The 13,611-nt window shown below is 41.5% G+C and overlaps 1 long non-coding RNA gene across 2 annotated transcripts; it reads right to left on the bottom strand.

The window, feature by feature from the left end:
* Positions 1 to 2,908: 2,908 nt before the first annotated feature.
* Positions 2,909 to 5,718, bottom strand: LOC140616429 (uncharacterized). 2 transcript variants are annotated; one of them, XR_012016920.1, is made up of 3 exons: positions 5,664 to 5,718; positions 4,440 to 4,661; positions 2,909 to 3,078 (listed from the first exon to the last, which is right to left on the bottom strand). It is a non-coding gene; the product is annotated as an uncharacterized lncRNA (long non-coding RNA). The 2 variants fall into 2 exon arrangements; XR_012016919.1 differs by having other exon boundaries at positions 4,440 to 4,720; positions 5,664 to 5,697.
* Positions 5,719 to 13,611: the final 7,893 nt, after the last annotated feature.

Here is a 13,611-nt window from a genome sequence, read left to right on the forward strand (position 1 = left end):
ATAAAGATTAAAACTTTATGGGCTGGAGTTGAAATTTCTTGAACAGAGAACTTGCTTTGATATACATAGAGATAAATAGGAACTTCTTGGATGGGGTGGAGGTGTAGAGTGGTGAAGTATGCTTATATACAAACAAGGAAACAAATGGGAGTCAAGGTGGTCTTAAGTGTCTTATTCTGAGACACATTATTTTGAAATGAAAAGCCTACATACAATTAGGAGAGACTAAGGGGGAAAGCCTAGTCTTTGTGGAAGAAGTCAAGGACAGTAGCTGAGCTGGTTGGAGAGTTGGCAGCTAAAACAACAATGACCAGACACAGTGGTGCTGAAATTGGAAAGGAGCTTACTCCCTGAGACACCAAACAACTGGCTGTAAGAAATAGCACAACCATAACTGAAGGCAGGTAGCTGAGGGGTTTAGTACACCCACTTAGTAGAGAGAGATCATTGATGTCCTTAACCTGAAAAAAAAAGTTACTGTATCGGTTTAAGAGATAGAAAATAATTTAAGCAAGTGGGCAATAGCTTCTACCATTTCAAGCCACAGACGAGCAAGGCCTGTGCTCTGAATCAGCCTCAGTTCCTAAGCACTTCTCACAGAATGAGCATCTCTCTGCCCTCAGGGGGATGTGGGATTCTGGGATTTAATGATAATAACATTTTCATTGACATGGCAGCCAAACTCAATCCGAGAAACTCATCTATTTCTGACAGGAAGAGAGTAGTTGGCCACACTGAACATACTGATAGACGTGGGTCTCCATTGTGACCCTTCACGGGAGAGTTTTAAGGGCATACACAATTTTCTCCTTTTATGCTGTTTTCACAGAACTTTAAGCCAAATGTATAGAATCCTGAGGAAGCAACTGCAAGCCAAAGGGGAGTTAAAAACATGTGTCTCAGAAGGAAGAGTTTAATGTCATAAATCGAAACTAAGAGAACAAAGCAATGGAAAACTGCCCTTGAATTTTCCTATCCACCTATGCTTTGTACTCACAAATTCCTGCACACTCCAGGATATGTCAGGTGCTCATGAACCAGCAGTAAGATGAAGAAAGGGACATTCCCAAGAACAAATAGAAGTCTGGGCAAAGACTAGGACCTAGGGCTGTAGACACATCCCCTTTTCCTTGTTCCCTGGGTGGAAGCAGCAAAATGTGTATTTGTGTTCCATCAAGAAGAGGGTTCCCACTTAAGATCATTTAAGATTTTATGCTTTTCTAGCTTCTAGGTGTGTAAGCTTAATGTCCTTCTCAGCTCCTGAGATCTCTAGATTCCCCATGCTCTGTGTAAAGTGGCCTTTCAGAAGTAACTGAGAATCCTTGATAGTTGTTCTCAGTACCAGAAGCTGCCTGCATGTTGGCTTGTTACCCAAGGGATGTAGGCACTTTTTAGAGGAGTCTTGTTCTCTCAGTCAGGGACAACTCTTACCAGGTGCTCCAGTGGTCCCATGCCCGATGTCACAGTCTAGTTGCAGCTCTCCATCCCATGAAATAGTTATATCCATTATATGTGCCAGAAAATAGATTCATGGGAGGCCTGGGTGGCTTGGCAGTTGAGCATCTGTCCTCGGCTCGGGGTGTGATACTGGAGTCCTGGGATTGGGTCCCACATCGGGCTCCCTGCATGGAGCCTGCTTCTCCCCCTGCCTGTGTCTCTGCCACTCTCTTTCTGTGTCTCTCATGAATAAATAAATAAATAAAACTTTAAAAAGAAAATAGATTCATGCCATTTGGCTTAGCTCAAGAACCATCAACTACTTAATGTGTTCAGTTCATGCTCAACTTGATGGGTATGAGGGAGTGAGGTATAACACTCTCTGCTAAGGCCACTTACACTTCCCAACAAACTCCCTGAATACAAATCTCTGTCCTGGTGTCATTTCCTGGGGACCCTCAACCTCAGATATTATTATTTCCATTTTCCAATGAAAAAGTGAGGCTTAGAGATCTTACGTGTTTCTGGCAATATAAAAGTTTTAAAAATCTCCTGTACAGAACTCTTAAAGATGACAGACAAAGTTCATTTTTTTTCCTCTACATGGATTGTTGAGCTATTATTACAGGAGGGAGACCAGAAATCCTTGGATGTTATTACTGATTCCTGGAGGCCTAGAACTTTCAGTTCCATGGTCCAAGAATGGGCTGGGAACCATACAGGAGACAGTTAAATCCACAATCAGAGCAGAAGAGCAGTTTTGTGGGCCTTTTTGGTAATTGAAAGATCAAGCAGGCACAAAATCAGTAAGGATAAAGATTTGAGAAACACTTATATATTTGGATGCATATAATCCTGGATCAAACAATTAGAGAATCCACATTCTTTTCAAGCACAAACAAAACATTTATGAAACTTGGCTACATCCTAAGCCATGAAGTAGGCCTTAAGCTTTAAAAAAAAATCAGTTACATGCAGAACATGTTCTTTTATTATAAATATGCTAGAAATTAGTAGAAATAAGATAACTAAAACCACACCATACATTTGGAAAAAGTTTTTTTTTTTTTAGTTTTAAATGTGCCTTTAAATAACTTATGGATCAAAGAATAAATGAGAATGGATACTAGATACTAGAAAACAATTAGGAGTGCATAATTATGAAAACATTATATATTAAAACATGGAATATAGCTAAAGGTTACTTAAAAGGAATTTTACAGCTTAAAATGCTTCGATCTGAAAAGATAAAAGGCTAGAATTAATGAGTTAATAATCCATTTTAATCAAATGTTAAGAAGTTAGAAAAAAGAATAACAGAATAAGCCCCTAGAAGGTATAAATAAGGATTTAAATTAGCAGAAAGTAATGAGATTGGAAACAAAGATACTCTAAAGTGGATCAACAAAGAAAAAATCAATTCTTTTGAAAAGCATCTAATAATATTTATTAAGAAAAAGAGATGATACAAGTAAGATTCAGAATGGGAAGAAACAGGCAGCCCCGGTGGCTCGGCGGTTTAGCGCCACCTGCAGCCCGGGGTGTGATCCTGGGGACTCAGGATCGAGTCCCGCGTCGGGCTCCCTGCATAGAGCCTGCTTCTCCCACCGCGTCTCTGCCTCTCTCTCTCTCTCTGTGTCTCTATGAATAAGTAAATAAAATTAAAAAAAAAAAAAAAAAGAATGGCAAGAGATGACTTCTGTGTGCCAAAGATAAAAAGATAAAGAGTGCTAGCTATAAAGCCATGCCAATAACTTTAAATTTTAGACAAAATATGTAAATTCCAAAAAATATATAAATTGCCAAAAGTGACTTGAGAAGAAATAGATAACGTAGAAAGTCCTAAAACTATTATAAAGACATGGAATTAGTAGGGAAAACTCTTCCTCCCAGTAAAACCAGGTGGCAGAACCAACGTTCTAACAAACAATTAATGATAAGATAATTCCAATGTAACACAATGTCTTTAAGAGAAAGAGGAACCATTCCTTGTTGCATATATCTGAGGAAAATTAAAGCCACATCTCTATTATGGAATTCAACATTTCCATATACGCTATTAGAAAATTGAATCTAGTAGTCTATAAAACCAATGCTCATCTTACCATATTGGGTTTACTCCAGAAATGGAAATATGGTTCAACATAAAAAAGTCTATTACTATAACTTAGCACATTAAGAGATTAAATGAGAAGCATATGATATCTTAAAGCTATAGATTTACATGCCCAAAGGTGCTTTTTAAGGTTCTTTAACAATTCTAGAATTTGGACAGCTAATTCCTGTCATGTTCTTAAAGCATTCAAGCTGTTCAAGACAATGGGGCTCTTTAAACTTTAAATGTTTTATCCAATAACATTATTTTAAGCAATTGCCCATATTTCATCCAATCTAAGTTTCTATAGATGCATATTCTCTTATGTATCATAAAGAAAAAATAATCCTTGCAATTATAATTGTGATATACCACTGATTCAAATAAGTACCCAGTTTTAGAGATGTAAAATCATGAAAATATGCACCTTAGAAAGGATGTAATATTGGTGTATTTGTTAAAAGTTTTAATAATAGTATTCTTCACTTATCAGGGAAGTGAAAGTTTCTGTGAAAAAATAGTTATCTAAACGTGGAGTCTACAGTATACCAAATGCCGTATGTTTGGAAGCAACTAATATTTAGTGAAGAACATATTAAACAGGTACAATTAAGGTCTCAATGTTTAGGAAAATTGTATATTCCTTTTTGTACAGACTTATGCACTTTTCATGAAATGAACATAAAAAAATCCACACTATATACAGGCTTAGTTTTCAAACTTCCCACTTTGAAGAAAATGAAGGCCTGTACATTTGACATCTTTGCCTCTAATCTTGCTTCACTTACCAGGCTGTCCAAGTTGTCAGGCAAGAATACAGTGACAATCTAAAAAGATCTTTCTCTGCTAGCACCTCAGTGTTTCCCACAAGACACCAATTTCACATAGATCTATGTCTTGTACTTACTTCCAGATGGTAATGTGTTTTTTAACAAGCTTCTAAATCTTTCTTTTGCCCATGGGACTACATTTCAGAAGATTCTTGTCACATCTTGTTTTCTCAATCTGGCAGATATGCACCAGCCTGATGCATGACCATAGCCATCAATTTGTGCCTGCCCGGTGGGTGTTAGGTAGATTTCTTCTTAAGTGGTTGGAGGAGAGCCCCATCAACTGGCAAGTCCACATCCTACATTTTGTTCAAAAGAATATTGGTCTTCCCATAGTGATACCTCTCAACCTATAGGTCTTTAAATAGTAATAAAAAGTGAAACCTTACTTGGCTCCATTCTTCCTGATGGTTTATAGTTTCCCCACCCCAAGCACTTGCATTTTTTAATCATTTATTTTATGACTGTGCATTTTGGTTTTGTTTTCCTTCTTCCTGCCATCTTTGTCTTTTATTCTCCTAACGACCTGCTCTCATACGACATTTAGCCCAGAATTATCTTCCCAACAGTTCATTTGTTCTCTTTTAGTGGAAAAATCCATAAAATACCTGCTTTTTCTGGGAGATTTATCCTGAGAGTCTTGTATCAATAAATTAATGTTGTTAGGGATTACAATAGAGTTTATCTGGTCTTGCTTCCTGAAAGATAACCTGGAAATCTTTGAAATTTCCTGAATGATAGGAATGTCTTTGTTATTCCTAGTGGGCTGCTCATCCACATGTGAGTTTATGCTATGGAGGTGTCTCAGAATGGGACTGGTCTTGCCAGAGAGACCAACCATGTGATTAGAAGCCTAGGGCCCCAAGCCTTGTGACTGCAGTCTGACCTTTCCATTCCCAGGGAAGAGAAGGGGGCTGGGGATTAATTGAGTTCAACTTTGAAGCCAATGGTTTAATCAATCATATCTAAGTAATGAAACCGCAATAAAATCTCTGGACACTGAGGCTTCTGAGGGTAGCTTCCTGGTTATGAGTACATTGTTATTCTGGAAGGGGTGACAACCCCAATTCCAATAGACAGGACACAGAAGCTCTGTGCCTAAGACTGTTCAGAACTTGCCCTATGTGACTCTTCACTTGGCTGGTCCTGACTTGTATCCTTTTTCATAATTTCTAAGTACAGTACAGTCCTGAGTTCTCTGAGTCATTCTAATGAGTTATCAATTAACTCTTTAACCCTGAAGAGGTCTTGGGAACCCCCCAAACTGGTAGCCATTTAGTCAGAAGTGCAGGTGACCAAACCTGTGGCAGGCATCTGAGATGAGGACAGCTGAGGACCATGCCCTTACTTAACCTGTGGAATCTTCTATGCTGACTCAGAGTGGCTAGCATCATAATTGGATTGCAGTATTTCAGGGATGCGGGGAAGGGGAGGGAGGTTAATTTTATCAGGCCCAACTAACACTTTTCAAAAGTTATTTTTGTTATAGTGTTTATAAGTAAAGAAATTAACAAATTGAACACCAATAAAAAATACATTTATTATAAAAAAAGTAAAGAAATTAAAATTGATACTATAGTCTCATAACTTACATGCCCAATTGCTCTACCAGCTACACTTGTTTCTTATTTTATGAGGCTGTTTCTCTGAACCTTTAAAGAATTACTTTTCTACTCCCTGCTTGTGGCTTTAACTTGACATTCCTCAGAGGTATGCTTAGAGGAGCTGATCTCCTGCAGTGCCCAGAATGGTTGGCACTACCCTGGTCTGGAGTTCCAGAGAGTGGCTTGGGCAGAGGGTAGAGGGCCTATCCCACAGTATTCACTGTATTGAATCCCACAGTATTCATGGGCCTGAGAACAGAAAATAAAGCCTGGGACTCCCTGCAGTGCTAGAAAATGCAAGCAAGGTGATCCAGCCCCTGGAAATCCACCTCTACCACTGCTGCCCACTTGACAAAGAGTAGAGACATGAGTGGAGCCTGTGCTGGAAAGGTGCAAGGGGAGGGTTCCTCTGCCCCAGGCACAGCTGAGCATGGGCAGGGGAGGGCTTGGCTGGGCCCCAATTTCTGTCCTTCCGGGTAGCATGCTTCTGGCCAAGGGCACTTTTAGCAGACTCTCTGTCCTCTGAGTGACTGCTCTCATATATGAAAGCTACACAAAGGAGAGTTTCCACTTTTGGAGTCATTCGTGTCAAAAAGGCAAATTGGGTCCAACATCCACTTGCCCTGATCAAAGAAAAGAAGGAGCTGTTAGACTCTTTAAACTTAATTTCAACTGTTATAAATGTTTGAAAGGTTTGCAAAATGGCTTTCAATTTTTTATCACCCATTTGGGTGAACATGTTTCCTCCTCCATGGTAACTTTCAAGGTTTAGAAAAGGACTGCTAAGGCTTAAACCTGAGGGGCAAGCCATGTGCAAGGAGAGCTAGGTTGGGTTCCTCAGTAAAATTCTTTAAAAGGTTTTATTGGGGATGCCTGGGTGGTTCAGTCAGTTGCATGTCTGCCTTTGGCTCAGGTCATGATCTTGGGGTCCTGGGATCCAGCCCAGGGTCAGACTCCCTTCTCAGCGGGGAGTCTGCTCCTCCCCCTACCCCATCCTCTGCTCATGCTCTCTCTCTCTCTCTCACATGCTCTCTCTCAAATAAATAAAGATCTTTAAGAAAATTAAAAATTTCTATTAAATAGTCTTATGGAAAGTCAGTATTAAATATATATTTTTAAGATTTTATTTATTTATTCATGAGAGACACAGAGAGAGAGGCAGAGACACAGGCGGAGGGAGAAGCAGGCTCCCTGTGAGAAGCCTAATAAATCTCTGTGGATTCTAGTGTGATATGTAGTAGTGAACACAGGTCAGTACAGAGGCTTAATATATTTTTAATTTTAAAAAGCCAGAAAGCAATACAGTTGTGTTATGTTACTAACATAATGTAAGTGACAGCTGGGGTCACTTGGTCCTCTGAGCCTAAATGCCATCCTTCCAGGGCACCTGGGTGGCTCAGTGGTTGAACATCTGCCTTTGGCTCAGGGCGTGATCCTGGGGTCCTGGGATCGAGTCCCACATCAGATTCCCCGCAGAGAGCCTGCTTCTCCCTCTGCCTATGTCTCTGCCTCTCTGTGTCTCTCATGAATAAATAAATAAAATCTTTAAAAAAAATGCCATCCTTCCAATTGGAAATCTAGTTAAGCAAGGAGGTAGTTTCAGGAAAGTTCCCTCAGCCTGATCCCACAGGGAACTCAGGAGAATTTATTTCACTGCGAAGTCCATCCCACCTTGAGGCGAGCAGGGCTTCTGTATTCCTCACCAGTCAGCCATTTGCTGGGAATCCAAGCAGCTTTTTCTATATTTGCTGGCTGTTTGGGTTTCTTTTTCTCTCCACTACCTACTCCTATTTTCCCCTTGGCTTCCCCACCTCCTACATGAGCACGCTCCCTCACTGTCCCCCGACAGTCTGGTTCAGGGGTTGTCTTAAACAGGTGTCTCACTGGTAGAAATCTGGTGCTGCCTACTAAAACAATTTCCCTACCCCTGCTATCTAGGTAATTAAATAAGAGAAAACGATAAAGGAGTGAAGAGAAGGAGGCTGTGCCAGATGCTAGAAGAGCCCTGGCCCGGTCCCCTGGGAATCTGTTGCTCTAGTGCTGAGGCTAATAATGACTCAGACACACAACCTTCTCTGAAGTCCTGCCTGCCTGATTGGAACTAGCTCTCCAGACCTACCTGGAAGCTGTCCCCCAGTCCTTCCCAGGGACTAGAAATGGTTCCCAAAGCCCTACTCCCTGGACTGAATATATGTGACTATGCTTGAAATCTCTGACTTATGAGGCTTTAAATCTCTAGGGATAGGATTCATTACTATGAATTCATCAGTGTCACTTCCAACCGGCACTAAAAGTACAATAATTTTAATTTTCCCACTAATGTCGTGAGATAAATGGGGTGTGGACAGAGTTGTTGGAAGTAGAATTCCAAAACTTTTGAGCTGGAAGGACCTTGGAGATTATGTAGTCTAACCCTTTCATTTTACAGATGACACTGAGGAAAAATGATTTCCTCCTGGTGAGTCCGGTTCCATGGTGCGGGAGGAGACAGATTTAAAGCCAGAGCTAAAGTCAAATCCTTGTCTGGTTCTCCTTTCCAGCGATGGAAGGAATGGACACAAGCATTTCAGGCTTTTGCTATAAGTCCCAGAAAGTTGTCCACAATTCCTGGAAAGGGCCTTCTTAATTAAGGTAGGCACAGAGGAGGATGGAAAGATACAGATTTGAGAGAGATTCAGGAGGTAGTAACAACACTTGATGACCAATTGGATCTGAGAGAGAGATGACAGGCGACTGAGACATTTCTAATTTGTTGAAAGATTGATAGTAATTATAATAGGGAATATTGAACAAAAAATGAATATTAAGTAACTGGGTCTGGGTGGGGATAGTGCTTGGGAACATTTTTGGATACCACCAGATAACACTAGGTCATAATTCACTGTTTCCTCTATCTTGGGAACATGTTTTAAGAAGCTTGTTTTGGGATCCCTGGGTGGCGCAGCGGTTTGGCGCCTGCCTTTGGCCCAGGGCGCGATCCTGGAGACCCGGGATCGAATCCCACGTCGGGCTCCCGGTGCATGGAGCCTGCTTCTCCCTCTGCCTGTGTCTCTGCCTCTCTCTCTCTGTGTGACTATCATAAATAAATAAAAATTAAAAAAAAAAGAAGCTTGTTTTAAGGTAGTCACCTACTCAGACCTGTATGCCTCTTCCCCAGAAGATAAACTACACTAACAGAAGAGAAAATATAACCCTGATAGAATTGCTCAAAATCATGCTTGCTGGGAAATAAGATAATTGAGGTGAGATATGACCACTGAAACTTCCTTAGATGAGCTAAATTGGATATCTCAATTGATGAGCCCAAGGATCAAGAATTCTGTTCCTAAAGAAGAAGAATAAATAAATACATTTTTAAAAATATTCCTCAACAAAAATGTCTGTGTCCACCATGTTGACAAAATGACAGCAAACAATTCCATTTTCAGTAGAAGACCAGAAGGAGTGTGAGTCATTTCAGAATGTTGTTTAATATGTTTTTGGATCGGGAAGAAAAAGATAGTGCCCCTCCTCCTTCTAAAAAATCCCTTTAAAAATTTCCTTTCAGGGCAGCCCAAGGGGCTCAGTGGCTTAGCACCTGTCTTTGGCCCAGGGCATGATCCTGGGGTCCCAAGATTGAGTCCCACATCAGGCTCCCTGCATGGAGCCTGCTTCTCCCTGTCTTCTCCCTGTCTCTACCTCTCTTTCTCTGTGTCTCTCATGAATAAATAAATAAAATTTTATTTATTTATTTATTTATTTATTTATTTATTTATTTATTTATTCATGAGAGACACAGAGAGAGAGAGGCAGAGACACAGGCAGAGGGAGAAGCAGGCTCCATGCAGGGAGTCTGATGTAGGACTCGATCTCAGGACCCCAGGATCACGCCCTGGACCAAAGGCAGGTGCTAAACCGCTGAGCCACCCAGGGATCCCCAATAAAAATCTTTAAAAAAATTTCCTTTCAAGTGGGCTATATCTTTTATTGACTTGATCTTCCCATTTCATTGGATGAAAATAATCAAAGTAAGGTTTATTCCAGACACCAGGGTCCTAAGCCAAGGAAGTAGTTGAAGCCACAGAAGTAAGTGAGATTATCCAAAGGGAATCTGGAACAGAAGGCAGGAAGTAGAATTCTGGTGTAAGGGATAGCTCTTGAATTTGCCTTTCCAGCATCCATTCTCCCTCCTTTGGCAAACAATATACTATTTCCTCTGGGGAGCACCTCTATTCCAATCCCTCAGTTCAACTTGTTCATGTAGAGATGCACCTCCCATGCTGGACTCGGGACTGGGCACACCATTCAAACACGGTCCATCAGAGCTCTGCAACCCCAGGTCACAATGGTTGATTCAAGGAGAAGCACCTGACTCACTGGTCCAACGAGACATCACTCTAGATCTGCTAAAACTATTTGGGAAAAGAGGCTCTTTGTCTGCTGGGGTTGTTGTACTGGTAGGAATATGAATAGGCAATTGCTGTTGGCCAATCAGTGCAGGGAGATCTTGCCTAAGAGAGAAGCAGTGGGAACAGAACTAAGAGAATGAGAGAGATCCTAAGTGAGCAAATTCTGGTGCCCAAGATCATGAACACATTTTAACAAAGCTAGCTCTATTTTTGAACTTTTTGTCTGAGCCAATAAATTCCTTCTCCTATTAAAGGCAATTTCAACTGTGATCTGACACTTGTGACCAAAAAAAAAGACCGAAGACTTAACATTAACATTTAAAATGTGTTTCTTGGGATGCCTGGGTAGTTCTATTGGTTAAGTGTCTGCCTTCGGGTCAGGACATGAACTCTGGGTCCTGGGATTGAGCCTCATATTGGGCTCTCCACTCGGTGGCAAGTCTGCTTTTCCTTCTCCCTCTGTGATCTCTCTCAAACAAATAAATAAAATATTTTTTTAAAAATGAAAGATAAAATTTAGTCTTTGAGTTTTACATTTACACACACAGCGATGCAGTAGATTGACTAGCCCAACACTATCCTGCTTCACCTCTTGTTACAGTGCAGAGCTGGAAATGTGGAAAAGACATTTCCCACTCCCTTTGAAGTCAGGATTCTGCATGAGACTTAGGCTCTGCCCAAGAAGATGGGCTTGGGAAAGACCTTGATTGGAAACTGGGTCAACTGAAGACAGTGGACCTGGTGAGGGACTCCCTCTGGATGGAGTTACACGAGGAGAGAAGTGCAGGGTGCAGGGCACCACTTTGCTGGCACAGTCCCTGCTAGAGCTGCTGTAGTTTTAGTGCCAGCAGCTCGGGTGGTGGCTTTTATTTTGAGAGCTTTCTCACCCGGCAGAGGAGTTCCATTGTGTGTTTAAAGTTCCTGGAAGTTTCTCATTCCCTAAACCTTTATGTGAACCACCGCAGATTTTAGGAAAGCCCTTTCTGGTTCTTCTAGCTGGAGTATATTCTCCAGTGTGTTACGAACAACCTTGATCGATACTATGCAAAAAAATACGTTTCTAGGGAAACAAACCATAGGCTTTGTCAATTTTTCAACAGGTTTTGTTATCCAGAAGAGGCAACACATTTGTTGACTGGAGGGGTGGAAAATGGAGAAGAACCACTGAAAAGGAGCTGTAAGATCTATGAGGGAAATGCTCAACAGGCCATTTAGAAGAGAATAAATCAGCAGAATAAACTGTTACAGAGGAGTGAAATGTTGAAATTAGGCCACTGCACTTGGCAGTTCCAGGAAAGTAGAGGGAAGGAATTCTAATTGCAGTAGTGAACTGAGAAGTGAATGAATGATAAGAAAGTACAGGGAGTAGAGAATATTTTTTGAAGCGAACACATTGTGAGGTCAAGAATGGTGATGATAGATTGATTTTCCGGAAGGAAAATTGTTTTTCTTCCTCTCTTTTCTTTCTTTTTTAGTTTGTCTGCTCAAGAGAAAGAGCCACTGGAGCAGAGAGATTGGAGATAAAATAGGGAGTGATTGGTAAAGCTAAGTCCCAGAGGAGGGCAGGGGGGAAGGGGGGACGGGATCCAGAGCAGGGGGAACCCAGCTCACTGTGGACAGGTGGAAGTACTCCTCTGAGGATATTCCAACAGTGATGGAGGTGAAGGTACATGAGAAGTCAGAGAGAAGCTGTGGACTTTGTGCAAGTTGGGTTCTCTTTCTCTATGGAGCAGGAGGCAGGCCACCTGCTAAGGGAGTGGGGTCGTGACCAGGTCTGTGTGGTGAACTGCAGAAGCTGCATGGAGCATGGGAAAGGACACTGGATGTGTCAGTCTTGACCAACAGCAGGCACAGAAAACCTGGCTCAAACAGACTGTAACTGAAAAGGAACACCTGGTTCATGTAGTGAAAAGTCCAGGGACAGGGCTGCATCTCAGAGTTCCAACAATGCCATCAGAATTTCATTTCTGGGCTCCTGGGTGGCTCAGTCGGTTAAGTGTCTGCCTTTGGCTCAGGTCATAGTCCCTGGGTCCTGGGATTGAGCCCACCTAGAGCTCCCTGATCCCTGAGGCACCTGCTCTCCCTCTGTCCCTGCCTCTCTCTCTCTCTGTATCTCTCTTAAGTAGAGCTGGGATCACACCCTGAGCCAAAGGCAGAGGCTTAACCACTAAGCCACCCAGACGTCCCTCTTCCTTCCTTTTTCTTTCTTCTTTCTTTCTTTCTTTCTTTCTTTCTTTCTTTCTTTCTTTCTTTCTTCTTTCTTTCTTTCTTTCTTTCTTTCTTTTCTTTCTTTCTTTCTTTCTTTCTTTCTTTCTTTCTTTCTTTCTTTCTTTCTTTCTTTCTTTCCTTTCTTCTCCTTCCTTCCTTCCTTCCTTCCTTCCTTCCTTCCTTCCTTCCTTCCTTCCTTCCTTTCTCTTTCTTCTTTCTCTCTTTCTTTCTTTCCTCCTCTCCACTTGGTAGCCAGCCCCGCAGTCTAAGGAGAAGAAGCAGAGCTATTAATAGAAATACACGCATTACACAGTTATACCCATTGCAGACCTCTCTACATCAGCTACTGTGCATGTTTCATGGGAAATTACTGGCTTAGCCTTGAAGGCATTCCTGTAGGACATACACAGACTCCAGGAGAGCAGCAGATGTGGCCTACAGCTTCCTGTGCAGGCAAAGTTACTCTCAGGGGTCGGGGAGGGGTTGGTAGGGGGAAATGTAATGACATGTATTGGAATGATCCCCAAACAAAGAGGAACAAGTGAAGGATTGTGACATGTGTGCCTTTTTGATTTGATGGGCTCCTCTTAATCACATGTAGTTAAGCCAGTACTTAAAATAGCTGGGCCACTAGGGAACTGGCGTGCCATTTGCATAAACTCTGCGTGTTAATTTTATGTTGCTCCCCTTAAGGTATTCTTAATAGCGGTGATGTTTCTTGATTCCTGAACTTATACCCACCCTTAGTCTCAATTTTTCTCATTCACTCCTTACAATAACCAGAATTTTCTCTACCACAGATCTATAGTTGAGTCAAGAAACATTGAGCCTACTGGTGAAATGGGACAGTGAGGATTCCCTAACAATCCCTGTGGGACAATTTTGAGAATAAACAGGGAATACATCAGAGTTTACGGATGGAGTTAAGTATGTATCATAGGAAGAGCAAGAAAGTAAAGTTATATGTGGCTGGTAATTTCTAGAGCACAGCTCAGACAAGTCTGCCTTCTACTCAGTCTTTTTTTTTTTTTTTTTCAAATTAAGTTTGT

The sequence above is a fragment of the Canis lupus genome, chromosome 24 (assembly GCF_048164855.1).
Source record: "Canis lupus baileyi chromosome 24, mCanLup2.hap1, whole genome shotgun sequence".
Taxonomy (NCBI): domain Eukaryota; kingdom Metazoa; phylum Chordata; class Mammalia; order Carnivora; family Canidae; genus Canis; species Canis lupus.